This window comes from Bactrocera neohumeralis, unplaced genomic scaffold (assembly GCF_024586455.1).
Source record: "Bactrocera neohumeralis isolate Rockhampton unplaced genomic scaffold, APGP_CSIRO_Bneo_wtdbg2-racon-allhic-juicebox.fasta_v2 cluster10, whole genome shotgun sequence".
Taxonomy (NCBI): Eukaryota; Metazoa; Arthropoda; class Insecta; order Diptera; family Tephritidae; genus Bactrocera; species Bactrocera neohumeralis.
In genome coordinates, this window is record NW_026089623.1 from 24,779,966 (window position 1) to 24,807,507 (window position 27,542).

The window sequence follows — 27,542 nt, forward strand, 5'->3', positions numbered from 1 at the left end:
AGGTATTGTTTCTTATATTTTGCAAAAGTAATTAATTGTCGATTCTCAAGCATTAATTCTTTTATTTCGTTGACGTGTTGATCAGTAGTTGATGTTGATGGCCGCATTGCACGTGGTTCGTCATCAACACGTTCTGGACCCTCTTTAAATAATTGGTACAAATCAAAAATACTCCGTCCCGACAAACTATTATCACAGAAGCCCCTTTTCAACACTTTTCAGCACCAGAAATTTGATTTTGCACACCAAATTTAATGGGACTTCTCTGTAGAATAATTTCTGTCATCGTAAAAATCGCCGAATGCAACTTATGTATTGGGAAAGACAAGTGTGTACTAAAAATTAATGCGGAATATTAATGGTCCTTTGCGCGTTAGCCACGGCGAATATCGCATTCGATGGAACGATGTATAAGATATACGACGACATTGTCGTTCGAATGGACGAAAACACCTCTGCTCTACAGGTATTCTACGCAGTTCCCATCGGGGGAAGCAGAGGAAGAGGAAGACCTCATCTATAAATGGAAATACGAGGTGGAGAAGAACTTGGCTTCGCTTGGACTCTCCAATTGGTGCCAAGCAGCGAAAAAGAGGAACGATTGGCGCGCTGTTGTAAGCTCGGCTGTAACCGCGTAGGTGGTATCTATGTCAATAAACAAAAAGATGAGGCTCATTTCTGGCTCAATAGGTATGTAAACAACTGGGCCGAACAACCTGAAGAGATTCAAGAGCTGCCATTCCATTGTGGTTTGCGGGCCAGTGGAATCATCGGTTCATATTTCTTTAAAAATGAGGCCCGTAAGAACGTAACCGTCAATGCGACCGTTATCGCGCCATGATGACTGGCAATTGATGCCGGAAATTGAAGCTCGTGATCCAACAAGACGGAGTCACTTCCCACACATAGTTTTTTTACGTTGGCGTTCAAGGTGTACGGACGTGTTTTTTAACTCGCTCCGTGTATTCTTATTGTGAAGAAAAGTAACCAGTTAATAATAATAAAATAAAAACAATCAACAAAAAATCAGTGCTCACAAATTATTATTTATAAACATAAGCAAATAGTGCACGAAATAAATAGATAAAAACAAAACAAAAAAAGAATAATAAAAACAATAATGAGTGCTTCGCAGCCTCACCAGCAAGGTCGTAGGCATTCCCTAAATGCCTACTTCAGCTTTGTCGACCCAACAACAATAACAACTACTGGCAATAAAAAGGGTAACGGCGATGATGAGTCATCACGGCGATCAGCAGAAAAAGAATCGCAGCAAAGAACGCAGTCAGCAGAAACAGCAGAAAACAACAATCAGGCAACAACAAATGCGCTGACAGCAACCAGTCTGCAGGTACCTGCAAACGCGCCGGCAACGAAGAAAATCACAACGCAAGGTGAGAACGCAAAAAAAAGGCCCGTCTGTACACACAGGCATTGACCGCAACGTCAATATAAAAAGGAAACTAAGTCCTTCAAAGTCAGCGTTCAATCCTAAGAAATTTCAAGGCGGCACACCAAATAAGAATAAAAGGGAAGTTTTAAATGGCAACAGATTTGTTTTACTAAGCAATGGTTTAGACGACGATGCAAAGGGTACCACCACAGTCGTTAATGCCAAACCACCTCCAATATATTTGCGTGAGCCTAGCAGTAATGCTCTTGTTGCTGAATTAAGCAAAATTGTAGGTATTAACAATTTTCATATAGTGCCTTTGAAAAAAGGCAATATAGATAAAACAAAAATTCAGTCCTACACTGAAAACAGTTTTATGGACATAGTTAAATTTTTGTCAAATAAAAACAAGAATTATTATTCGTATCAACTGAAGAGCTCTAAGGGTCTAGTTGTTGTAATCAAGGGTATAGAGTCCGCCGTAGACTCTAGTGAAGTCAAAGAAGCATTGGAAGAATGCGGTTTTGGAATTAAAACAGTTGTAAATATATTTAATAGAAACAAAGTACCACAGCCAATGTTTAAAATTGAATTGTTTGTGTGGTATGTGGTGATTTACATTCCACTTCTAAATGCACCCTTAAGAAAGAAGAATTAAATAAAAAATGCAGCAATTGCGGAGAAAATCACACTGCTAACTACAGAGGTTGCCCTGTATATAAAGATTCGAAATCGAAGTTGTCACAGGGCATTCAAGCACGTCGTAACCAAATATCACAAACTCCCCGTAATGAAATTATTGCAACCTCAGAAAAAAGTTCAAATCTTATTACTTCGAACAATAATAATATGAAAGGAAGCTATACAAATGTGGTGAAAGGCAACACTGTGCAAATGCAACTGCCGCAAAATCCTCCAAATGGAGGTATTGAAACTATGATTATAAATCTTACACAGTGTATGACACAATTTATGTCTACCATGCCAAACATGATCAAAGATTTAATAAAATCACAAAATCAAATGTTGCAAAATGTATTAAGTAAAAAATGAGCTTACTGAATATCTGTATATGGAATGCTAATGATGTTAACCAACATAAATTAGAGATTATCAGATTTCTGTCTGAAAAGAATATAGTTGTAATGCTTATTTCAGAAACTCATCTAACAAATAAAAATAATTTCAATATACCGGGATTTAGACTATACATATGTTACAAATCATCCGGATGGGAAAGCGCATGGTGGCACGGCAGTGTTGATTAGAAATCGTTTAAACCACTATGCTCTAGAATCTCATGCTACACCGCAGTTACAAGCTACAACAATATCACTAAAAAATCGGGGTTTAGACATAAACCTCACGGCTATATACTGTCCACCTCGTTTTAAAATTACAGAAATCGAATTTAAAAACTTTTTTGTAACACTAGGTCAAAGATTTCTAGCAGGTGGAGATTACAACGCAAAACACACGTACTGGGGCTCACGTCTTATTAATCCGAAAGAACGACAGCTGTATTAAACTGTAATAAATAGGCACAATAACCTAGAAATTGGCCCAGTGATCGTAAGAAAATACCAGATTTAATTGAGTTTACTGTAATCAAAAATATAGATAAATCGCACATAACTGCTGATACATGTACTGATCTATCTTCTGATCACTCTCCTGTACTAATAAAGTTATGTGAACAACCCATACTCGTTAATCCAAATGTGGGTCTAACATCTTATAAAACAAATTGGCTAAAATATAAAAAATACGTCAGTAGCCACGTTAATATTGAGTACAAAATAAATACAGGAAGAGATATTGACGAAAGTATAGGAGAAGTCAATAATATAATAACCAGCGCAGTTCTTTTAGCAACACCAAAAAAAAGCTGTAAGCCGCTTGGTTTCAGAAAAATCTCTAATAGAGAAATAGAAATGCTTGTAAATGAAAAAAGGCGTGCAAGACGTGAATGACAGATAAATCGTTCCCCTTCCACTCAGCTTCAATTAAAATCTGCTGTACGTAAATTAAAAAAGCGCTTAAACGTGAGGAATAATTGAACCCTGAAATGTATATAAAGAAGCTGTGTCCAAATTCAAACATGCAAAATTCCCTTTGGAAAGCCTAAAAGCCCATGAAGCCACCAACTGATTCCAACATGCCTATACGAGACTTGGGTGGAAATTGGGCTCGAAGTGACGAGGAAATGGCTAATTACTTTACAAATCACCTAGAAAAGGTATTTCAACCCAATTTGCCAAAGAACAACTTGCTCGCTCGAGTCTCTTAAGACTTCACCTTCTGAAATTATTGGTATCATCAAAGAACTTAATCCAAAAAAGTCGCCGAGACATGATAAAATTTCCCCAAAAATGCTGATTGAGTTACCAATTATTGCTGTAGAGGTGCTCTCTTTGCTCTTCAAGGCAATTCTTAGTTTCGGATACTATCCAATTTCATGGAAAAAGTCGCAGATTATCTTGAAAGATAAACCTGGGAAAGACTTAACACAGCCGTCTTCATACAGACCAATCAGTCTTCTACTCTGTCTGTCAAAAGTATTTGAAAAAGTATTACTATCAAAGATGTCTCCTTTCCTCTACGAAAATAATACAATACCAATGCATCAATCCGGATTTCGTGCAAAACATGGCACAATAGAACAAGTAAATAGAATTACTAACGAGATAAGGAAAGCATTTGAGCACAGGGAGTACTGTTCAGCAACATTTCTAGATGTAGCTCAGGCGTTTGATAAGGTGTGGCACGAAGGTCTTTTATATAAGATTAAAAAATTCTACCTTTAGAATTGTATAAAATATTGGAGCATGGGAGTTGGGCATTCAACTGTGGGGTACGACTTGTGCAACTAATATTGATATAATACAAATGTTCCAATCAAAAATGCTTAGAACAATGACGTGTTCACCATGGTATATGCGTACCGAAAATATCCATAAAGACCTTGGGATTCCTATGGTAAAGATAGAAGTGGAAGATAGCAGAATTAAATATATGTACATACTTATATCTAAACTTCGAGATCACCCAAATCCTTTGGCTAATGCTTTGGTACATTCCTGCGATCAAACACGACTTAAAAGAAGAGATATGCCTGCGTATTAAAGAGCGACGTATCACCAAAACAGCTCAATCACTTGCTTGAGCCTGTCTAGTTTTTAAATAGATTTAAGATTTTATAACTTATTGTTAGGCTTTAAGAAAAAGCAGATCCAATAAATAAAATACTTGCGAAAAAAAAATAAAAAATAGTATCAATCCATGGATTTATCGAGAAACACTTCGGTGAGTAGATAAATTCTCGTTTTGGGCCAGTCTATTGGCCACCAAGTTCGTATGACATAACACACTAAGACTTTTTCCTGTGAGTATATGGAAATTCTAAAGTCTATGCAGACAAACCCGCTTTCATTCAAGCCATGGAGCCAAACATCACGCGTGTCATTCGCCAGTTACCAGTCGAAATGCTCAAACAAGTCAACGAAAATTAGACTGAAGGGATGATCAATCAGACGTAGCCACAACTGCAATTTGAAAGAGATACTTTCATAAATAAAAAAAACTCCAAAGAATGTTCTATCAAATGACAATAAACATTCCTCAATAAATTTTAAGTTTCTATGTTTTTTCTTTAAAAAAAAAGTAGGGAAAATCGAAACGGATCACATTTTATAATCGTCGTGGCATCGATTTTACCAAATTTTGTAATTCTCCTGATGTACTTCTTTCATACTTCTACTCCAAAAATCATAGACGTATGTATATAAATTTATTGAAAACTGGGCTTTGCGGTGATGTGTTTACTGGTCTAGGACAGGGGTGGCCATATTAGCCCTCAGTGGCATTTTGCACCGTTCGGGCACGCGTGTACATTTTGAGGGCTAGGTGAGGGGATCATCGCAGGCAAACATAAAGAAGAAAGTGAGAACAACGTATTTTACCACTCCATATTTACAAATGAAAGCGCGCGCATATATGGGAAGTTGCACTGTGGGTAATAATTGTGAAATTGCCCAACAATTTTAAGTTTCTTTATAACTACTATAAATTTATAAAATGTAAGACAAATAACAAAAAGTATAATAAATATTTTATTTTAGTAATAATTTTTTTAATTTGTCTTTATAACAGCATTTAATTTGGTTTATTTCAAGTAATAAATTCTATGTTTGGTTTAGTCTCATTTGCTGTAGCTACATGCATTGTTGTACCAAAATTTAAATCTGATAACCTACTTCTTATTTTATGTTTGTTTAATTTCATTCTTGACAAAAATTGTTCACAAGTGTACGTGCTTCCAAACATAGCTATAATTTTCGAAGCAAAAAGTTTCAAACAAGGATATTTCTTTAAACAAAGATCTTTATAAAAAGTAATTATGTCTGAAAGAGTAGAGCACCGCAGATCTATTAGCTCAAGCTGTAACTCCTGTGGTGCATTGCGAACATCGAAGATAAAAGGAGCTACGAAAATGTCGAAACTTTCTTGGAGTGTGTTTAATACTGCAAATCTTTCAACAAATTCAACTAATAAATTTGAAAGCTCACAACAATATTTTTCAACGTTCAGCGCTTAGTTTTCACCTAATGCTCTTAGACGAGGAAAAAAATAAACATTACTTGCAGCCAATTGCTATCTCCAAAGTTCAAGCTTCCTTTTAAAGTTTTTGAAAGCGTCACTCATATCGAAAATTAAATTATGCATTCCTTGCAATATCAAATTTAAATCATTAAGATGTTCCGTAACATGAGCTAAAAAGGCTAAGTCCGCTATCCAATTTGGATCGTGCAATATTTCAAATGGTTTATTTTTCAATACATATAGAATAAAATCAAAATATTATATTATATACTATTCGTTTACGATGTACACAATACATTACTACAAAGTTCGAAATTGATTACCTCAAATCGTAAAATCTTAAAAGTGTTTTCCCACGACTCAACTGTCATGTTTCTGTGTAATATGGTACTCGTATATCCACATAATCACACTCCATACTTTCAATATATTCCTTAAACTGACGATGATTGAGACCATGAGATCTTACTAAATTGACACATTTAACAACAACAGCCATTACATGTGCAAAAGATAACGACTTAGCACATAGGGCTTCCGGATGTACCAAGCAATGTACCGCAATGAAGTCGTTATCCTTTGATAGACTAAATTTGTTTTTAAGCCTGCCTATAAACCCGATTTGTGCCCGTCATTGATTTAGCACCATCTGTCGCCACACCATGCACTGTGCTCCAGTCTAAGCCCTTACCAGCAGCACAATTCATAACGGCATTCAAAATATCTTCTCTTGTAGTAGTTCCTTTCATAGGTATTAGATTCAGCAACTCTTCTGTGATATTGAACTCAATATCTGTGCCCCGAATAAACACAGCCAACTGTGTAATATCATTTACTTCCGTACTCTTGTCTAGAGCCAACTATACGGAGGTAAATGTGGAAATTCGCTATTTTAATTGCCGTTCACTATCACTTGTCATATCCTGTACTCCTCGTGCAATGGTTTACCTCGATAAGCATATATTTTATACTTCGGAAGATGATCCTTGGTTTATGTTCCAGCTCCAATCTCCATCGGAAAATGGGTGGTTACCGAACACCATTTTAAGTGCAATCGCATAGCTAACATAGAATACACCGTTACTACATTCCTAAAAGTACAATATTCCAGTTAATACCATATTTGGAACAACTTAATAACTTACAAACCTCTGCTTTAATGTTGTCTAAAGACTTTAAGCTCATAAAAAAATCGGTACGATCATATTCTTCGTGTTGCAGTTCATAATGCCTTTGAATATTGTATTATTTCATCTGAACATGTTTTTTACACAGGAGACATTGTATGCTGGCAGAGCTTTCCTGACATAAATACTTTTCTTCCCATTCCACTTTAAAGAATTAATGTTTATACCCTGAACAGGGTATATTAAGTTTGTCACGAAGTTTGTAACACCCAGAAGGAAGCGTCGAAGACTCTATAAAGTATATATATAAATGACCAGTATGTTGAGCTGAGTCGATTTAGTCATGTCCGTCTGTCTATATATATACGAACTAGTCCCTCAGTTTCTGAGATATTGTTTTGAAATTTTGCAAACGTCATTTTCTCTTCAATAAATCAAGTTCTTGTATGGAAAACAATCACATTTGACAAGATACATACATATATTCACGGAATTTGGTATAGATTATTTTCTAAGGCAACAATGTAATCTGCGAAGAAATTGTTCAGATCGGATTACTATAGCATGTAGCTGCCATACAAACTGAATGATCGAAATCAAATGATTGCATGGAAAACTTCATCATTTGACGATATATTTTTACGAAATTTGGTATGAGTTATTGTTCATAGAAATAATGTAGTATCGGAAGAAATTGTTCAGATCGGCTCACTATAGCATATAGCTGCCATGCAAACCGAACGATCGGAATCAAATGCTTGCATGGAAAATTTTCGCATTTGACGTGGTATCTTCACGAAATTTGACATGGATTACTGCTTAAGGTAATAATATAGCATCCGAAAAAATTGTTCAGATCGGATTACTATAGCATATAGCTTCCATACAAACTGAACATATAGTTACTAACAAAAATGCACCTGTGAAGGGTATATTAGCTTCGGTGCAACTGAAGTTAACGTTTTTTCTTGTTCTTGTTAAATTTTGGACACTGATTTCGCTCGTATTTGAACAATACGTATATATAGTATTGTACACATCCAAGTTTTCAATTACAATTTTTCATAATATAAAATAACAAAACTGAAATCGAACTATTAAAAATAGTTTATATATTTATAAAAAACAGCATTCGACTCTGATTTTGAGTTAGTTTAAGAAAATTTCAAGCATATTGAAAACAATTTTTATAATTACTACCATATATCAAGACTGGCAAACTTGCGTTGAGAGAGAGCAATCAGCTGACTCGGTTCTACGGGAAAAATCCAAATCGTGGGAAATTCTACGGTATCCTACGGTAAAGCAGGCGGTAGAAGCGGTTTTGGTTGATCATTTACATTGCGCTCTCATAAGATAGGTCTTATCAGCTGATTCGGGCTGCGTGTTTACGTTGTTTGCTGTGCCTGCTATTTCTGCCATTAGCATCTGTATTCTATTTGTGTGCTTAGCCACTCTAAATCAATAATACCATGCCGCGCAAATATATTTTTACTTGATGATTTCTTATTTTTTTGAAAGTTTTGTCCTCGCTTTTTACGGGTATTATTATTTTAATATATTCCCATAGGCAACTTAGATCTTTAAAATTTAACAAAACAATTATAGAAAAAAATCCCCAATTGTAGCTAAAAAGAATCTTTGCAACTGGCATCACCACCATTAACTGTTCTATCACATGTATGGTGGTGTGAACGAAATAGGAACAACCATAAGGTGTTGTGAAGTTTTAAAATGTGCTGTTTTCTTAATGAATAAAATTGTTTTTAGATACAAGTATAACTTATTTGATTTTTTCCAAACAGTGATTAGAATTTCCCACCATACAAAGGTACATAAAAATAAATATTAATGTGAAACTCTAAAACCTGCAAATTATGTTTACCTCTTTTTGTTCACACAACTGTACAATTCCGATATGAAGTAAACTTCCGCTCTTTAATTTATGTACAATGTCAGTATTATCGCAACCATTCAGCCATAGATAAATTGATCAGAATCTCTTTTCTTACTCTCTCGCTTGTCAGCTAGCAGCGGACCCTGATCTTTTTTCTGAGCTGGCAACAAAACACAATCAGGGTTTCGTCAATCAGCAGTTAGTAACGGGATGCCAGAAGAATAGCGCTAAAACGAACTGCCTAAATTAGTGAATTGCTGAAATTCTGTAGAATTAGATGTCGGTTGTTTGTAAAATTATTTATATATACATATATGGACGATATAGGCTTACTACCGAGCTCCGATAAATATTACGGTTAACGCGCTATTCGCATACCTCAGTGGTTGTGTGGAAACTGCATAATACCCAAAAGTTATTTATAAAATGCCCAATCTAATATTTTCCTTTTCATTGGGGGTGTTTTTTTACGTGGCGGGTCCCAAATCCAGCGCACAACCCTGTGTTGGGGATATTTCGCCTTCTCACCTTAGCTCGAATTCGAACGGACGTTCTTAGGCTACCCAGAGGATACTTGGTCAAAGACCAGAGGTTGTGAGCTGCTTGAGCCATGGGTAAAAGAATCGTTTCTGGCCACTCCCAAATAAATGGCGATCTTGCGTGAGAAGAAGAATCTAATATTTTTCAGCAGTGGCATTGTTGGCAAATGTTATAAAAAATGCGAGTTTTCACAGCTCTCTCTCGAACCAAAGAGATTCGTATCAAGTTATCTATGGTGAAGTTGGGTGAATCTACGGGCATGAATTATTTAGAACTCGTCTTAATTATCCTACTTCATATGGCATAGACCTACTTGTTCGACATCAGAGATAAAGAGATCCCAAACTCTCCTGTCACTGGAAATGTGAGAATCGCTCACCTACCGAACTTTGACAGTTGACTGGATTGGGTAGGTTTTGACGTTTTGCAATTAGAATGAGTGAAACGGCCAGATTGAAATTATATATATATATGAAATATATGTGAACGGAAGAATTTGTTGCCGCCGTTCAAAGATCGCTAATAAAAATTTAAATGAAAATCCAAGAAAATGCGAAATTAAATATATTTCATGAAGCGTATATTTTATCATTTGAATTCAATCATTTTACAGTGTATAAGGAAATGCCAGTCGCTCCGAAGTTTTCATGTTTTAAATTAGTATGTGCAATGATACAGTATATTCACATTTACTATCCAATTATAAAAGATAGTACATGCATACATGTGTTTAATTAATCCGGCTTTTACAGATTAGGCTAATTGAATCCGATTTTTAAATACCTCACTAACAAACTAATTTACCTCCAATAGCATGAATGACGTGCATTCCCATATGTATGTATGTACTTGACCCTTGTCAATTGGGCCATGAAAAAGTCGAAAAATCTCCGATTTTGAAAATTTGCAGTTCATAAGGAAGGGGTCCAGACTCATACCCCGTGATATAAATATTTCGTCAAAATTCGTTTTTTTGGTAAAGTTATTAAAGGTGGAAATTTAGAAAAAATGGTAAAATTGTAAAATTATTTTCTCATAAACTACTAAAGATAAATCGATGAAATTTTGTGAAAAAAAACTGAAAAGTATGTGACACAACGCGGAAAATATTCACCTTTAATAATCTGAAAAAAAAAAATTTGTTCATTCATACCATTCCAAAGGTATTGAATTTTTTGTCATCGCTCGTTGGGCAATATGCGTCGGAGATGGCGCGAAAGTATTACAATGATACAAATATTTGACAATAAAACTAAAAATAAAAATTATTATTATTTTTTTTGGAATTTTGAACACATGCTTATGGGTACAAATAGGTATATTTTTTTTGCTTATGATATATTTAATTCTAAAATAATTGACTGGACACAGTGTGCTCAATTTTACTAAAATTGGTTCAGTAGTTTAGGAGCTTATCCCGAACCAAGCGCGATACCTATTTTGATAATCGTATAATAGCACATTGTGACAAAAAAGTACCCAGAAATTGTCAATATAGTATTTAATTATTCATCAATATTTATTTTGTCGCCTTCAAAGTAATCCCTACCAGATGTAATACTCGTATAGTTATGCCAACGATTCTTCCAGTCCTTGAAACACGATCTCTCTTCAACCGACTGAAAACGGGTTCCACGGAGCGCAATTAAGTTTGGGGAAAAAGAAAAAATCACACGGAGCCAAATCTGGCAAATTCGGTGGTTGATCGATGGTATTCGTTGCGTTTTTGGCTTAAAATTTTGCCACAATCGTGGTTCGATGGGATGGTGCATTATCATCGTGTAAAATCCATGAATTGTCTTCCAGAATTCCAACCGTCTTCGACGGATGTTCTCCCGCAAACGCCTCAATATGACCGAATAGAACTCCTTATTAACCGTCTGTTCTTCCGGAACAAATTCATGATGGACCAAACCATATTGAAACCAACCATGAGCATCTTAAGTTTCGAGCGGCTTTGGCAAGTTTTTTTTGGTTTTGCCTCATTTCTTTCTCTCCATTTAGATGATTGCTGACTTGTTTGCATGTTAAACTCATAAATGCTTTCCTTTAATGTGGGATCGAAATTTGCAGGATCAATCGTGTCCAAAGAGACGTGTTTACGAGACTCTTTTTGAACAAAATTCAGATTTATCTGGACGAAACGAGCAAGAACACGTTTCATACCCAAAATATTCACAAAATTTATTCGAACGGACTCACAAAAGCTGTCAAGCTCTCTTGCCGACTCCGACTTAAGTAGCTGCTCTAAACAAACTAGTTGGCAGATCTCGCTTAATTAAGGACAGTCCTACCAACTTAACAAAATACAATTGTTTTTTAAATATCATATATCCGGGGAAACGAGTTAGAGAGAGTGATATACTATATTATCCGGATGACGAGGTGCGTTGAAATCCTGATAAGTGTCCCTTTGTCCGTAATTTTGTCCATGTAAGCTAGCTAGGGTAAAAATTCCTCACATATCGTAATAAAACTTTTTACACTACTGTGCCTATTAAACGTAATTTACCAAAAACCTATCAAATGCCATAACTAAGAAGGAAATTAAGAGCAAGGGACACCTCTGGGCTAAAATATTGAAACAAAGGCCTGTTCCCTAGAGAACGTATCTCCTAAACTACTTAACACAGATGAAACAAAATTTCAAAAATTAACTGAAAAAAGTTTTATGGATGTTGTAAAATACTTGTCAAATAATAACAGGAATTACTGCCCTAACCAACTGAAGAGCTCAAAAGTAGTTCTAAAAAAAAGTATAGAGTCTTCGGTAGACTCTAACGATATTAAAAGAAGCACTGGAAGAATGTGGTTTTAGTATTAAATCAGTAGCAAATATGTTTAACAGAAAAAAGTCCCACAACCAATGTTTAAATTAGAATTAACGCCAAATTCTAATCAACTAAAGAAAAACGATACACTTCCGATTTACAACCTAAAATATCTGCTCCATCGCCGAATTACAGTTAAGGAACCCTATAAAAGAAATTGTCCAGAACAATGCACAAACTGACAAAAGTATGGACACACGAAATCATATTGCACCCTACGCAGTGTCTGAGTGGTGTGATATAGTACATCCCACATCAAAATGTACTCTTAAAAAAGAGGATTTAAATAAAAAATGCAGTAATTGGGGAGAAAATCACACTGCAAACTATAGGGGTTGCCCTGTGTATAAAGACGTAAAAAAGAAATTGTAAGCCAAATTTCAAGCAAATGTTAAATATTCCCCCTAACTAAAATATTGATTCCTATCCATATTTCAATACTAGGTAATTTTAAAAATAATTCTACACAAGGGAGCTATGCAAATGTGGTGAAAGGCAACACTGCACAAATGCAGTTGCCCCAAAACCAACCAAATCAAAGAGTTGAAACTATGATTTTAAACCTTACACAATGTATGATACAATTTATGTCTACAATGCAAAATATGATTCAAGAGATAATAAAATCACAAAACCGAATGTTGCAAACTTTTTTAGGTAAAAAATAAGTGTATTGAACATTTGTATATTGAAAATTGAAGCTCATTAGATATTTTGTCGAAAATAATGTAGATGTTATGCTATTGTCAGAAACTCATCTTACGAAGAAAAACAGTTTCTTTATACAGGAATTTCGACTCTATGTTACAAATCACCCGATTCGAAAGGCTCATGATGAAACAGCAGTGTGGTTAGTACAAAAATCACTGCGTTTACTTAAACTTGACGGCTATATATTGTTTACCTCGGTTTCAAATTACGGACATCCAATTTAGAGAGATCATAGATTTCTAGCAGGTGGAGATTACAATGCAAAATACCAGCTTTAGTTGATTTAGCTGTAATCAAAACAAGAAAAACGTTAACTTCGGCTGCACCGAAGCTAAATACCCTTCACAGGTGCATTTCTGTTAGTAACTATGTGTTCAGTTTGTATGGAAGCTATATGCTATAGTAATCCGTTCTAAACAAGTTTTTTAGAGATTACATTGTTGCCTTAGAAAATAACATATATCAAATTTCGTGAATATATCTTGTCAAATGTGAAAGTTTTCCATACAAGAACTTGATTCCGATCGTTCAGTTTGTATGGCAGCTATATGTTATAGTGGTCCGATATCGGCCGTTCCGACAAATGAGCAGCTTCTTGAAGAGAAAATGATGTTTGCAAAATTTCAAAACGATATCTGAAAAACTGAGAAGCTAGTTCGTATATATACAGACAGACGGACAGACGGACAGACAGACAGACGGACATGGGTAAATCGACTCAGCTCGACATACTGATCATTTGTATATATACTTTATAGGGTCACCGACGATTCCTTCTGGGTGTTACAAACTTCGTGACAAACTTAATATACCCTGTTCAGGGTATAAATATAGACAAATCACACATAACAGTTGATACATGTACTGATCTACAAATACTATATCTTCTGATCATTGTCTTGTACTAATATAGCTATGTGAACAACCCATATTCGTTGATACAAAAGTGGGTCTAACATTTTATAAAATAAACTGTTTAAAATATAAAAAAATACTGAATAATTGACGAAGTCATAGTAGAACTCAATGATATAATATAATAACTAACGCTGGTGGCTTGGCGACACCAAACAAAAGTTATAGCCGCTTGATCCCAGATAATCCAAAAAGGAGTGCAAGACGATAAAGGAAGATAGATCGCTCCTCTTCTACTCAGCTTCAATTAAAATCGGCTGTACTTAATTTAAAAAAAGCTCTTAACTGCAAGGAAGAATTTAACACCAAAACGTATATAAAGAAGCTGTGGTGTATAAATACAAGCAAGCAATATTTCCTTTGGAAAGCCCAAAAGTCCATGAAACCACCAATCAACTTCAACATGCCCATACGAGACTTGAGTGGAAATTGGGCCCGAAGTGACGACGAAAACGCTAATTGTTTTGCAAATCTACTTATTTCCTTAAAGAACAACTTTAAGCCGTTAATTTTACCCAACACAGATAGCTAGTCGTTCGAGTCTTTTAAGACTTTACCTTCCAAAATTATTAGATTCATAAAAGAACTTAATCCAAAAAAGTCGCCAGAACAGGATAATATACGTATTACCCCAAAAATGCTAATTGAGTTACCAAATATTGCTGTGTAGGTGTTGTCGCAGATTATTCTGGTAGATAAACCTGCGAAATACTTAACGAAGCTGTCATCATACAGACCAATAAGTCTTCTAACTTGCCTTTCTAAAATATTTTTAAAAAATATTACTATCGAAAATGTCTCCTTTCCTGACGAACGATATTTCCAAGTGCTACGATGACTGGAAAATTCGTTGGCATGAGTGAATTGCAGCTGGAGGGGACTACTTAGAAGGAAGCGAAATGGACAAAATTCACCTTTCAATTTGATCACAATAGTTGAATTACTAACGAAATAAAAAAAGAATGTGAGCACAGGGAGTACGTTCAGCAATATTTCTAGATGTAGGTCAGGGTTTGATAAGGTGTGGCATGAAGGCCTTTTATATAAGATTAAAAAATTCTACCTTTAGAATTGTATAAAGTATTGAAGTCTTATTGAAATAATGGACAATTTATGGTTAGAGTAGTAGTTTTTATATCTGATGTACGACAGATAAGGATTTTCGAACTCCGCCAATGTGGGAGTTATTTTAATGAAATTGATAGAACGTATTTTTCTAATAAGATTATATCTTTTTACCTAAAATGGATAAAAGCGGGCGGAAACTTGCCTTGGGTCCCATATAACGGATATTCACAGTTTTGCAACACCCGCCTGACTCTAATCGCTATATACATATGTTTACATTTATATATTTATAAAACTGCTTGAAAAAAGTTTCAAATACACCAGAGCAGTGTCAAAAATGAATACAATCAACGCTGTCCACAATAATTTTAATATAATTTATTAATAAAAGTAAGGAATCTATTACCATTAAAATATGCTAATATAATACCGAATTTGTTGGTAACCCAATCACAACTTCGCCGAATAATGAAGCTGAACCATGTGGCTACATTTTTTAATATTGCCAACAACTGAAGGCATTTTGCTGACTTTGATCCTTGCAAGTGTATGAAATGTGGGGTTACACCCGAACTTAGCCTTTTCTAACTTGCTATATTTTTTAAAGTTTGCAAAATTTTTGCGAACATTTCGTTTTATAAAAGTTTGAATAATTAAATTTTTTAACAATTTTTTAAAGAAACAAATGACATTATGCTCGACCAAGTGCGAATTTTTAATTAAAATATGTTGGATTAGTATTGACTTTCAGTTTTAAATTTCAACACCTTGGATTAAAAATTAAGTTTTTAACTTTGATGACGTTGGTATTAAGAATTGTAATATCCAAATTAGAATTAACAAATAAGCGCTATTTATTCGACAAAATCGTGAATGGATTACAATGTAATTTCCATTTATCTTATTAACTCATATTGCAGGTACTGGCTCACATAGTTTAATTTTTTATTATATTTTACTTGGCGTCAACTAAAATTTGATTACTGACGTCAATGAACGACATATTCGGCATAAGGTTTGTTATATGAGACTTTAAAGATTTTCGATTAAGGCGTTTTGATTTCATGACAATAGTCCTATTTCCCGCATCTGCAATATTAACCTTCTCATAGAATCAAGAAAAATATTTACCAAGTTTCATCAAGATATCTAAATTCCTTTACGCAGACGGACGAATGAACAGATATTCATTCAGATTTCAAGTCGTGTTGTCATACTTATCATTCAGATGTTAAATCTACCTCAAAGAATACTATATTACACTGTGACATAATATTGTGAGAGTACAAATATGTTTCATATGAATTGAAAATTCAATATTCTAAGAAGACTTAATCCATTCATGTTTTTATGGATTAATGAATAATACTGTTCAGTATCTTTGAACTGATACTATAGATCATAAATTCACAGGGTTTAATTACTAGATTATATGTATATTATTAAGAGTGCGCAATATTTGCATCAAATCTCTTTATCATTGCAATAATAGTCTGACAGTGTATGTAATGTTTCGCCATGAAAATGGGTAATAAAAATGACGCTTCTTTTAGCTAGGTAACTTTTCAAGTAGGTTTAAATATAAATGAAATAGGGTTATTAAGGCTCATTGGAATTAACTACAAACACGACAAGTTGCGAATAGTAGCGAATAATAAATGTTGTGATGTAAATTAAAATAACATAACTTGTATTATTTTATTTCATTGCTGTGAAAGATCAGCTTCCGACTAATATCAGACAATTTTAAAATAGGTTGGTTTACGACTCGAGTGAAAAAGCTGGTCTAAGCATCTAGTAGAGACGTGTGTTGCATTTACTTAGAAGTAGAACTCTGGCAAGTATTCAGCAGTTACATCGTATGTCTGTATGTATATGTAGCATATAATAAACGAAAGATTGCACAAAGCATATATGTATGTACATATGTAAGTAGACGTTAGAGACTTCAATAAATATCTAACACCTGGTACGATCTTAAATCAGAAATTTATTTTAAGTAATTCCTTATTATTTATACAAATAACATAACTCATAATATTAAACAAGTACAGAAGGGCTAAGTTTAGGTGCCACCGAAAATTGTATACTTTTACATGTTCGAATATATAATAGTTATATAATTGCTAGGCCTAATTTTCGCTCAAATTTATCTATTTTAGGCATAAAGATACACTGTTATGAATAAGAGACTTTCTCTTATTTTCATTGGGATAACTCACATATTGGCCGATATGTACGATATAATGTTACCCCGAAGTTTGAAAATCGTTATATTATGTAAATGGGGGCTAAGAGAAATATTGGTCCGATTCAATCCGTTTTTGACATACAGACATACCATTATAAGAGAAGGATTATCCTTTAATTTCAGTTATATATATTGACAAAGTCAACTATAGGTACCGGGGTCTAAATATTCGGTACCTAGGGGCCTGAACAGTTTTTATTGAATTTAAACAATTTTTGATCATAGAGTGGCACACACTAAAGACATTCGTGCAAAAATTTATCTCGTTATATCAATTGTTTCATGATTTGTGAACTGGGAACGAATCAAGAGGAATTTAAAATTGTGTTATATGGGAAATAGGCGTGGTTGTTGTCCGATTTCGCTCATTTTCACAACGGTACATAAGAAGGTCAAAAGAATGTTATGTACTAAATATAAATCGGTTGGACGGGTCCCGAGATATGGGGTTTCACCAAAAAGTTGGCGGTGCTACGCCCATCATCTTATTTTTACCCCAGCTCCCATAAAGCTCTCTGATGCCATCTCGGTGGTAAAATTTAACGTCTCTGGCGTATTTAGTTATTGATTTATCACGCTTTTAGTAGTTTTAAACAGTACCGCTACTGGGGAGTGAGCGGGGTTATCTTCCAATTTCATCCATTTTTATACTGTCGGTAGGAGTTCTTATAATATTCGATCCTAGCAAATTTGGTTGTTGCAACTTGAGTGCTTTAGGAGATATGAACATTAAACGTAATAGAGGGCGGGGGCGGGGGCTACGCCCACTATTTCATAAAAAATTTTCCCACAGGTGCCCCTTGCTATTGATATCCTCTGTACCAAATTACAGTCTTATATCTTACTTTGGTGCTTAATTATGGCACTTTATATGTTTTCGGTTAATAACGATTTGTGGGCGTGCCAGTTTACGAACTTGAAACTTTCTTTTCGTACTAAAGAGCCCACATACCAAGTTTCATTGACATATCTCAATTTTTACACAAGTTACAGCTTGCACGGACGGACGGACGGACAGACAGGCAGTCAGCCGGATTTCAACTTCTCTCGTCATCCTGATCATTTATGTATATATGTATATGTATATATAACCATATATAAATCTATCTCGATTAGTTTTAGGTGATACGTATAATCGTTAGGTGAACAAAACTATAATACTCTGTAGCACCTGGTTGCAAGAGTATAAAAAAAGGCGCATGGACTTTTCCACCACTCTGTACTATCTCTAGCGTTAAATTTCATGTTTGCTATGGTTATTTATAGACTGTTATTGTACATTAAGCAGTTTTAAAAAGAACCTTTGATTAAGATATAGGTTTAGTTGTATACAATATAATCAAAACTTTCAGCATAAGATGTTTTTATGAATATGGGTTGATTCTGCTTTCGGAGATATTATAGGAGTATATACAAAAAGTTGAACTTATCTAACTGGAATCACCATAATCCATACAATTATTTGAGTTAGTGAGCCCTCAAGTTATGGAAGGAAATTTTTATAAAATTTTACTTCAATTGCCAACTCACGAATTCGATTTATGGAAGTTCAACTATATACATATACACACTATATGTATATTACAATGTAATAATGTATGTACATTAGGCCGGGTCGATTTGTGGGGAGCAAAAAAATCGCCCATTGCTCTATGAAAATCATAGTCTATGGATCAAAATAAGATAATTTGCCGAAGGAACCATACCTCTAAAACGAATTTTGATGTCCCCCAATTTGGGTCCAACCTTTGGGTAGGGGCAAATTTTGAAAAATCCCACTTTGACCCATTTAGAGTGCTCCAATCGAGGCCAAATGTATGACCAACCCCCACTAACTTTAGACGTCCGATCCACCCATGCCAGTGGCACACCCCCTGGAACTCCCTTGGGAGGTTCCCCATACATTCATTTCAAAAAATAACCATTTTTGGTGATTTACATGAAAAAATCAGCTAAATTGCTATGTTTTTTATTTATTTTTATTTATTTATAATAATATCTATTTTTTCTCTTAAGAAATTTATTTAGTCAGTACATATGAAAATGAAAAAAATTAATTTAAGTGATGATCTTAAACTAACAATAGACAATTGTGTTTGCCCTTGAGATCGCAAATGATCCTAAACTAACAATACACAATTATGTTTGCCCTGAAGATCGCAAATGATCTTAAACTAACAATAGACAATTGTGTTTGCCCTTGAAAACACTTATGCTTAAGATATGTGTACATACTGTCGGTATGTACAGTAGATTAGTGTTAAGATGTGTGTATGCACTCAGCATGTGGTGCATACATAAATTAGGATAAGGAATGCTATAAATAAAAGAGCTCTGGGCAACCAGTTCTATTTAACAACCGAAACCCTACGCGTCTTACTTTACAATTACCATTTCATTCTTATTACCTCAAAAAGTTTACAATGAATCCACCATCCTCTAAACCGCAAGATGAAACAACTACATCAACAACTATCGAAAACCCAATGAGTCATATACCCAAGCATGATGTTACTGTTTTGGTGTGTCTACTGATTTGACTGATCTTAATTTACCAACCCATCTGGATATCTTGAGATATTATTTTTACTTAAGCGAACGTGCTAAAACAGAACAAAAAAAGTTTTCCCATAAATCATTCACTATTCAAGTTCAAGATAAGTTGATTGGAATTTGGGAAAAACTTGGTATGGAAATAATGCTGAAAAAAAGTGTATGTAATAAATTGCTTGACAAGTATCAAGAGCAAATCAAGAGAAGAAACAACACCTAACAATTTACAGAGTATGTAAAATCTCTGGAAACAATTTTTTTACATTGGAACATGTAAATGCGATTTGAAGGCAGCTCCATGTGCATGTGGCTGGGTTCCCGAACGCCTCAAAGAGTTCATGCACGATCAACATAATCAGAGAAGACAAGGAGCAACGTCTATGTCATCAATGCCAACATACCAAGATCCCGATGATTCAACATACGCACCGCCACCGGTTCAAGAAGATATGGATAGAAGCACAAGTTCACAATACACAGAAAGATACGATTGTTTTAACTTTGCCTTGGTATGTGACAGATTTGGTATGCCTGACAGAGTAGCATCAGCATTGGGAACCGCTCTTTTGCAAGATTTTAAAATTAAAGATAAGCATGGGAAACCTCTCATCATGGATAAATCGAAAGTACGCAGAGAAAAAGAGAAAAGGTTTATTTTTTGAAATGATTGTATGGGGAACCCCCCAGGGGAGTTCCAGGGGGTGTGCCACTGGCATGGGTGGATCGGCCGTCCAAAGTTAGTGGGGGTCGGTCATACATTTAGACTCGATTGGAGCACTCTAAATGGGTCAAAGAGGGATTTTTCAAAATTTGTCCCTACCCAAAGGTTCGACCCAAATTGGGGGATATCAAAATAGGTTTTAGAGGTATGGTTCCTTCGGCAAAGTATCTTATTTTGATCCCTAGAATATGATTTTCATAGAGCAATGGGTGATTTTTAAATCGACCCGCCCTAATGTACATATATTAAATGTATAAGGGGGTTAGGAGCCTGTTACACTTTGATCACAGATGAACCTGGCTACGATGCATTTGCACCAAATCTCAGTTTTGTAGCTTAGTTTGCGTCTTAGTTATAGTACTTTACAATAAAGCTAAATTTTTATTCGAGTTATCTCTTGCACAGACTTGATTGATTTTGGTGTTACAAAGAACCTTTAAGTTGACAACCTATTGTACTCTAGGCGACATATTGTAAGATTATGAAATTTTTAAGCAATAACCAATAGTGAAAAGTTTAATTTATAAGGCATGCTAATCCCAAACTAAATTCAACTCTAAACTACTGCACGTGCAATGTAATTCAAATAAAACTTATATTTACGTATTCTTTCTATCTTAATTTTTTCTAAGTTGCTTCCCATGAAACGTTAAAACATCCAAAAATTTTTGGAAAAAGTTTCTTATTTTTATCAGAAGTAAAAAAAATATATTTAAAACTTACCGTCTACGTCAGAAAAGACTATTCAGATGAATAGATGCATGAGGTTCTTGATGTGTGTTTACCTATAGTATGTCTCATGTTTGTGAACATATGCGAATTGATTGAATATCCTTACATTATTTGAAGAAATATCGAAAAATCCTTTTGATGTGGTATAATCATAATGTATGCCAAAACAAACAACTAATAAATATATTATAATTATTGTAATTTTAAACACAGCGAATAATCTTTCTTTGTGTTGTTGTAAATTACATCAATTGTTTAAAACTTTCCGATGTGAAGCATTTCAGGTAAACTATTTTGTACTAACAATAAATAAAATATGTATGCGCACAATTATTGTTTATTATAACTATTAACGACAAATACGGATATTTTATATCGAGATAAAATTTAAATAATTTGAGCCGTTTGCAATTCATAAACTAAATGGAGAGGATAATGGATTTAAGTCAAATTTTTGATACTTCTTGATTTCGTATCGTCACGCGACTGCTTTGTTAAAGGGAAAACTTGAAACTAATCATGCGCTTTTTCCAAAATCAGAATCAGAGCTCAACGCATGTAGATAACTTTAAAGCACATATTGTATTTATCTGTGGAGAACTTTCGGAATGTGAATTAAATTATTAGCTCATTTGCGCACAATCTCTGCGAATCACGAATTGCGAGCAATACATCTGTTGTACAGAACACTGATCAGTAGCATCTGCTATCTATTTTGCATTTCAAAATTTCTACAGTAGTGGCAAATGCAAATAAAACCTAGACATAGAAAACAAATCGTTGTAAGTAAGTTCTGTTGGTATATTTAAAAGCATATATGTATGTATGAACAATCAAGGTGCAAGACCACTTTCAGACTGATATCAAACAATTTTGGTTGTTTTCGGCTGGCATGAAGAAGTATCTGGCAGAGATGTGTATAGCATGTACAATACTCAATGTGTAAATTTTTATAAACAACCAAAACAATAACCATACACATTTTATTTAGAAGTAGAACTCCGGCAAGTATTCAGCAGTTGAGCTTGTAGACATCTTATGTACTATATATACATATGTATATGTAACACATAATATACGAAAGATAGCACTTAACATATAGATGTTAGAGATTTCAATAAATCGCTAACACTTCGTACTACCTTAGATTATAAGAAATTCATTTTTAGTAATTCCTTATTATTTATACAAATAAAATAATCCATAATATTAAAAAAGTAAGGAAAGTCTAAGCTTTCGTTGATCCGAAAATTGTATACTCTCACAAGCGGAAAGGCTCCAATGCGTGATAATATTGTCAGCTATTGAGAGGAATATAATATTCGTTGTTCAACATAATCGTAGTTATATTAAAGGTTATGAACTCATTTGTTATTTATTACGATTTCATTTAATTTTCCATTAAATTAATTGTGCCTGCAAATGTTTTAAAGATAACTCACAACTAACCACTAACATTGTGTAATATATATTATATATTATATCCTATTCCTATATAAAAAAGCGCCAAAGATTTTCTCTGGATTCTTATTCCACCAATATGTACTATCTCTAGGGTGAAAAATCATGTTACGATGCTTTTCTATAGACAGTTATTGCACATTAAGTAGTATTAAAAATAACCTTTGAATAAGATATAAGTTAGTTATACATGCCATAACCGAACAATTCAGCAAAAAATAGTTTTATAAAAATGGGACGATATAGCTGCGGAGATATAATATCCTAACAACGGGATTAAGAAATAAAAACCTAAATTTTAATCCCAACTTCGGGATTAAAATATAAAAATTTAATTAATTTACATTGAGAATTCGTAACCCCGTGTAAATTTAAGCTATGAGAGGTTGGGCGTCTGATACACTTTGATCACAAACGCATTTGCCTATGGTGATCCTCAGCACCAAATTTCAGTTTTGTAGCTTAGTTTGTGTCTTAGTTATAGTACTTTGTAATTTTTCGCTTAACGGAATTTTGTAGACGTGACAATAGTTCGTTCTTCCCCATAAGCCATAACAACCTCCATAGAGTGCAAGTGATTTCATTAAAGATAGCTGAGTATAGATCAGTTATCTCTTGCACAGACATGATTGATTTAGGTGTTACAAACAAACGTTTAGTTGACAACCTATTGTACTCACGGCGACATATTGTGAAATTATGAAAATTTTAGGTAACAATCAACATTGGAAAGTTTAATTTATGAGGCTTGCTAATCCCAACTCTAAACTACTGTACGAGCAATGTGATTCAAATAGTTTATTTATATTTACGTATCCTCGCTGTCTTCAATTTTTCTTATTTATGTCCTATAAAACGTTAAAAAACCCATAAACTCTTGGAAAAAATTTATTATTTTTATTAGAAGTAAAAAAAGATATTAAAAACTCATCATCTATTCAGAAGAATGGATGAATACAGATTCTTAATGTGTGTTTACCTATATTTCTCCCGTTTTTGTTTCAAATAATATCAAAAAATCCTTGCAATTACTATTATATATTACAATATTTAATATTGGCCAAAACAAATAACTAATAAGATATTGCAATAATTATAATTTTAAACACAGCGAATAATATTTCTATGTGTTGATGGAAATTACATCAAATGTTTCAAATTTTCCTATGTGAACCATTTCATGGATATGAGGAAAATTCGTTACTTGATATTTCTTGATTTCGTATCAACACACTACTGCTATGTTAAAGGGAAAACTGGAAACTACTCATGTGCTTCTTCCAAAATCACAATCACAGCTCAACGCATGAAGATAACTTTAAAGCACAAATTATATTTATGTGTGGAGAATTTACAATATGTGAATTAGATTGTTAGTTCATTTGCTCACAATCGCTGCGAAACGCGAATTGCGAGCAATACATCCGTTAGACCGAACACTGATCAGTAGCATCAGCTATCTATTTTGTATTTCTAACTTTCTACAGTGGTGGCGAATGCAGATAAAACGTACTCATACAAAACACGCCATTCGACAATGTAAGCTTTGTTGGTATATTTAAAAGCATATACATTACGTATGTATGTGAAATGGACATAAGCGCATTTAGCTCTATACACAACTGTTATTTTATACTAGTTTACAGAGCTTGTGTAAAAAAGTGTACGACGAGGGAGGTACTTCGTTGCCTACATAGCGCATACATACTGATGTAAATTACATATAGTATATGTTGACATTTGGGTTCATACATATTCATTTCATGTATGTACATATGTACATAAAACACAAGAATGTAAAAAATTATTACATTATTGTTTGATAACGGAACTCGCACTTAACCCTCCAAGCTTTATTGAACTTATCGTTATTCTGTAAATACATAATTATATATTTGACACTGAATCCGAATTTTATAATTAGAATTAATTAATTAATTCACCGAACATATTCTTCTTTTATCACACTAGGATCGACATGCACAGATTAAAAAGCGCGTTCAACAACTATCCGTTATTTTCATTTCACAGAGTGTAGGCTCACTGATAAGGTGGACGGTGACAAATGATGTGGAATTTGTAAAAAAATCCTATGATAACCTGTGTGGTGATCTCACTCAACCCAGTAACTATCAAATTAGTAATTAGTTAACTCAATTTAAAAGTAACAACAGTTCGTTTCACATTTGTACGATATCTATTCGCGTCTCATACGGATCATCACACGGCGTGTAGTAACTTTGTATAAATGGCATAAATAAGTATTTTTAAAAGCCAGGGATGCTATGAAAGTTTTTAATAATTTTAACGTGGAGGTGAAAAGGCATTATGAAAAGTGTATAAATCCTGGTAAAAATATTAACATTTGAAAATATATTAGATCAATTTTAAAGTCTATTTGTTATTTCTTTACCAGCAGGAGTTGAAGTAGTTTAACTAAACCCCTTGCATTTTACTCAGTGATTATTTCTCTGTGTTGAGTTTGGGTGAAAAAATATCTTATGATGTATACAAATTTTACATTTTGCTGTGACAAATGGAAAGTGTAGTTTTAACTGTTGAACGCTATTGCGACATTTAAATTTTTGTCTTATTAGATAAATTATTAAATATATTTGCCAAATAAATATAAATTTACGAAAATACTTTGCTGTGCTAATAAGAATATTAACGAAACTTTAGAGAGCCAAATATACCACATAAAATTGATAATATTCATGAACAGGCTTTAGGCTGAAAGGTAGACCGGATGTACAAAATAAAACAAAATTATAAGGAATTCCGTTTGGTTTTACTCATAAGTTCTACTCGTAATTAATTCAATTCAAAATTTATTTTTCTTACTTCTTCATTTACATATATGATATTCTTATGATTATTGTATGACATTCTGTAAAAATTGGAAAAGGAAAATTAAAATAATAATACAGTGCCTTTTGTTTGTTCCTTTTTCAAAATTTGCATATGTCCATATTTTTGTCAAAAGTTACGTTAAAGATTTTCTCTTATTCTTCTGTTTCTCTCTTACATATGTATGCCTGAAGAATTGAATTCAATATTTCCATCGTCGCCAATGATAGCGGTATTTTGCCTTTTTATCTGCTATTAGTGCAGAAAATTAGAAGTTACTTGTTTTCAGTTTGAGAGCGACTCAAAATTAGCGTTTTTTATATCATTTTCCATTTAAATTAAAACGCCTAATATTTATGTCGATTAAAAATTATTATATCTTAAACTTTTAATATTATATACGGCAAAACTATTTTAATCGTTTTTATGATTCTTTGGTATATTAAAATAACTGACTTTTAAATTTTCAATACTTAATAAAGTGAATTAATGTGTTAGCTCTGAATTAATAAATGATTATAATCATTTTTAATTTAAAATGAATACTACTTGCATCACATTACAAAATATTTCATCAAATACATATACATTTTGCATTTTCTTTAATTTTCATTGTTTTACATATTATATTAGTGATTTTGAACGGTCATTGTAATTGCGAAACGTCAAAACCTACCTATGGAGTCAAGTTCAGGCAATCTTTTCGAGGTACTGACATGTGACCCAGAAACATTTCACGGAAGTTATGAAGAATGGCCGTCCGTCCCGAAAATGTTTACAGCCGTTTTATATAAACCATCCCAAATAATCAAAGACCAAAAATTATATCTCCTACGATACAACCTAGCAGCTGTAATTGTAAGACATTTCATAATAAATAACGATAACTTCAATTTGGTCTGGGAAGATCCAAAATGAAGTTATGAAAATAAAAGTATTGGTTTATAAATAAGTAATGACACTAATAAACTTGTCAAACATCCGAAAAGAAAAAGGTGATAGCTTTATTAAACTCAATGTCAATCATCATCATCAAATGAAAAATATAAATCTGACTACCGATAGGAAATCGTTGAAAGGCGAGAAAACGAATTCAGCCGAAGCTTTAACAAAAGGAAATCGTGCACATCCGAACAGAATAAACATACATTATACTATGTTCGGGCCAACATTGAAAACATCTTGAAAACACAATTTTTGGATTGTGGAATCAAAGCCGTTCTGAACGACATCATCTGTTTCCGATACCTTTTCATTGAAAATTCACAAATTTAATTCTTAATTTACATCTTGAGCAACGAGAATGGTAAGTTTAGGAATACTTAATATTTGCTTACAATTATTATTAAAGATCGTGCTTTATATTTTAGCAATAAAATTTTAATTATTAGCTTTAAGAAGCGAGATAAATACCTTGTGCAACGATGATTCTTCAAGAGAATTAATAAAGACTATTATTACCCAGCACCTTGCCCTTGCAAAAAAAATAGCGCAGTTGAAGAAACAACGACTTTGGGACACTGATTAAATCGTGTTAGACAAATGTTTGTGTATATTCATACAAAAGTCTTCAATTAAATATTATTAATTCCAGGAACACAAGCAGCATTTTGGGAACATGATTGCCAACAAAACCGATCTGCTTTCGCATTAACCGAAGTTAATTTTTAAATTGTAGATCTCTAGAAAGCATTTATGCATTACAACCTTTCTTTGTGAAAATATGCAATGCATTTATTTTACGTTTATGAAGGGCTCCAAACATTGTCCTAATAATAATATAAATAACTAAAAATAAATAAAAATGTAAAAGAAATAACAACTGAAATTCAATATATAACACATATTTTATTATAAATCTCTTACTTCATAGGCGAACCTTCCGATTTA

General features: G+C 33.6%; 1 protein-coding gene and 1 long non-coding RNA gene across 10 annotated transcripts in view; one reads left to right on the plus strand and one right to left on the minus strand.

The window, feature by feature from the left end:
* LOC126765259 (uncharacterized) overlaps window positions 1-24,825 on the minus strand; it is a 255,305-nt gene extending 230,480 nt beyond the window's left edge. For 3 of the 7 annotated variants that reach the window (XM_050482960.1, XM_050482955.1, XM_050482954.1), the window contains exon 1: window positions 21,333-21,840. The gene's annotated coding sequence lies outside the window, so the exon portion shown is untranslated. Of the gene's footprint in view, window positions 1-21,332; window positions 21,841-24,613 lie in introns of those variants that run through there. The other 4 variants (XM_050482961.1, XM_050482957.1, XM_050482958.1 and 1 more) reach the window with 3 other exon arrangements.
* A 14-nt stretch (window positions 24,826-24,839) lies between these two features.
* LOC126765463 (uncharacterized) lies at window positions 24,840-27,405 on the plus strand. Of its 3 annotated transcripts, XR_007668429.1 has the most exons (5): window positions 24,840-25,151; window positions 26,286-26,647; window positions 26,718-26,958; window positions 27,023-27,196; window positions 27,247-27,405. It is a non-coding gene; the product is annotated as an uncharacterized LOC126765463 (long non-coding RNA). The 3 variants fall into 3 exon arrangements; XR_007668427.1 differs by having other exon boundaries at window positions 26,286-26,958; XR_007668428.1 differs by having other exon boundaries at window positions 26,286-26,958; window positions 27,023-27,185.
* Window positions 27,406-27,542: the final 137 nt, after the last annotated feature.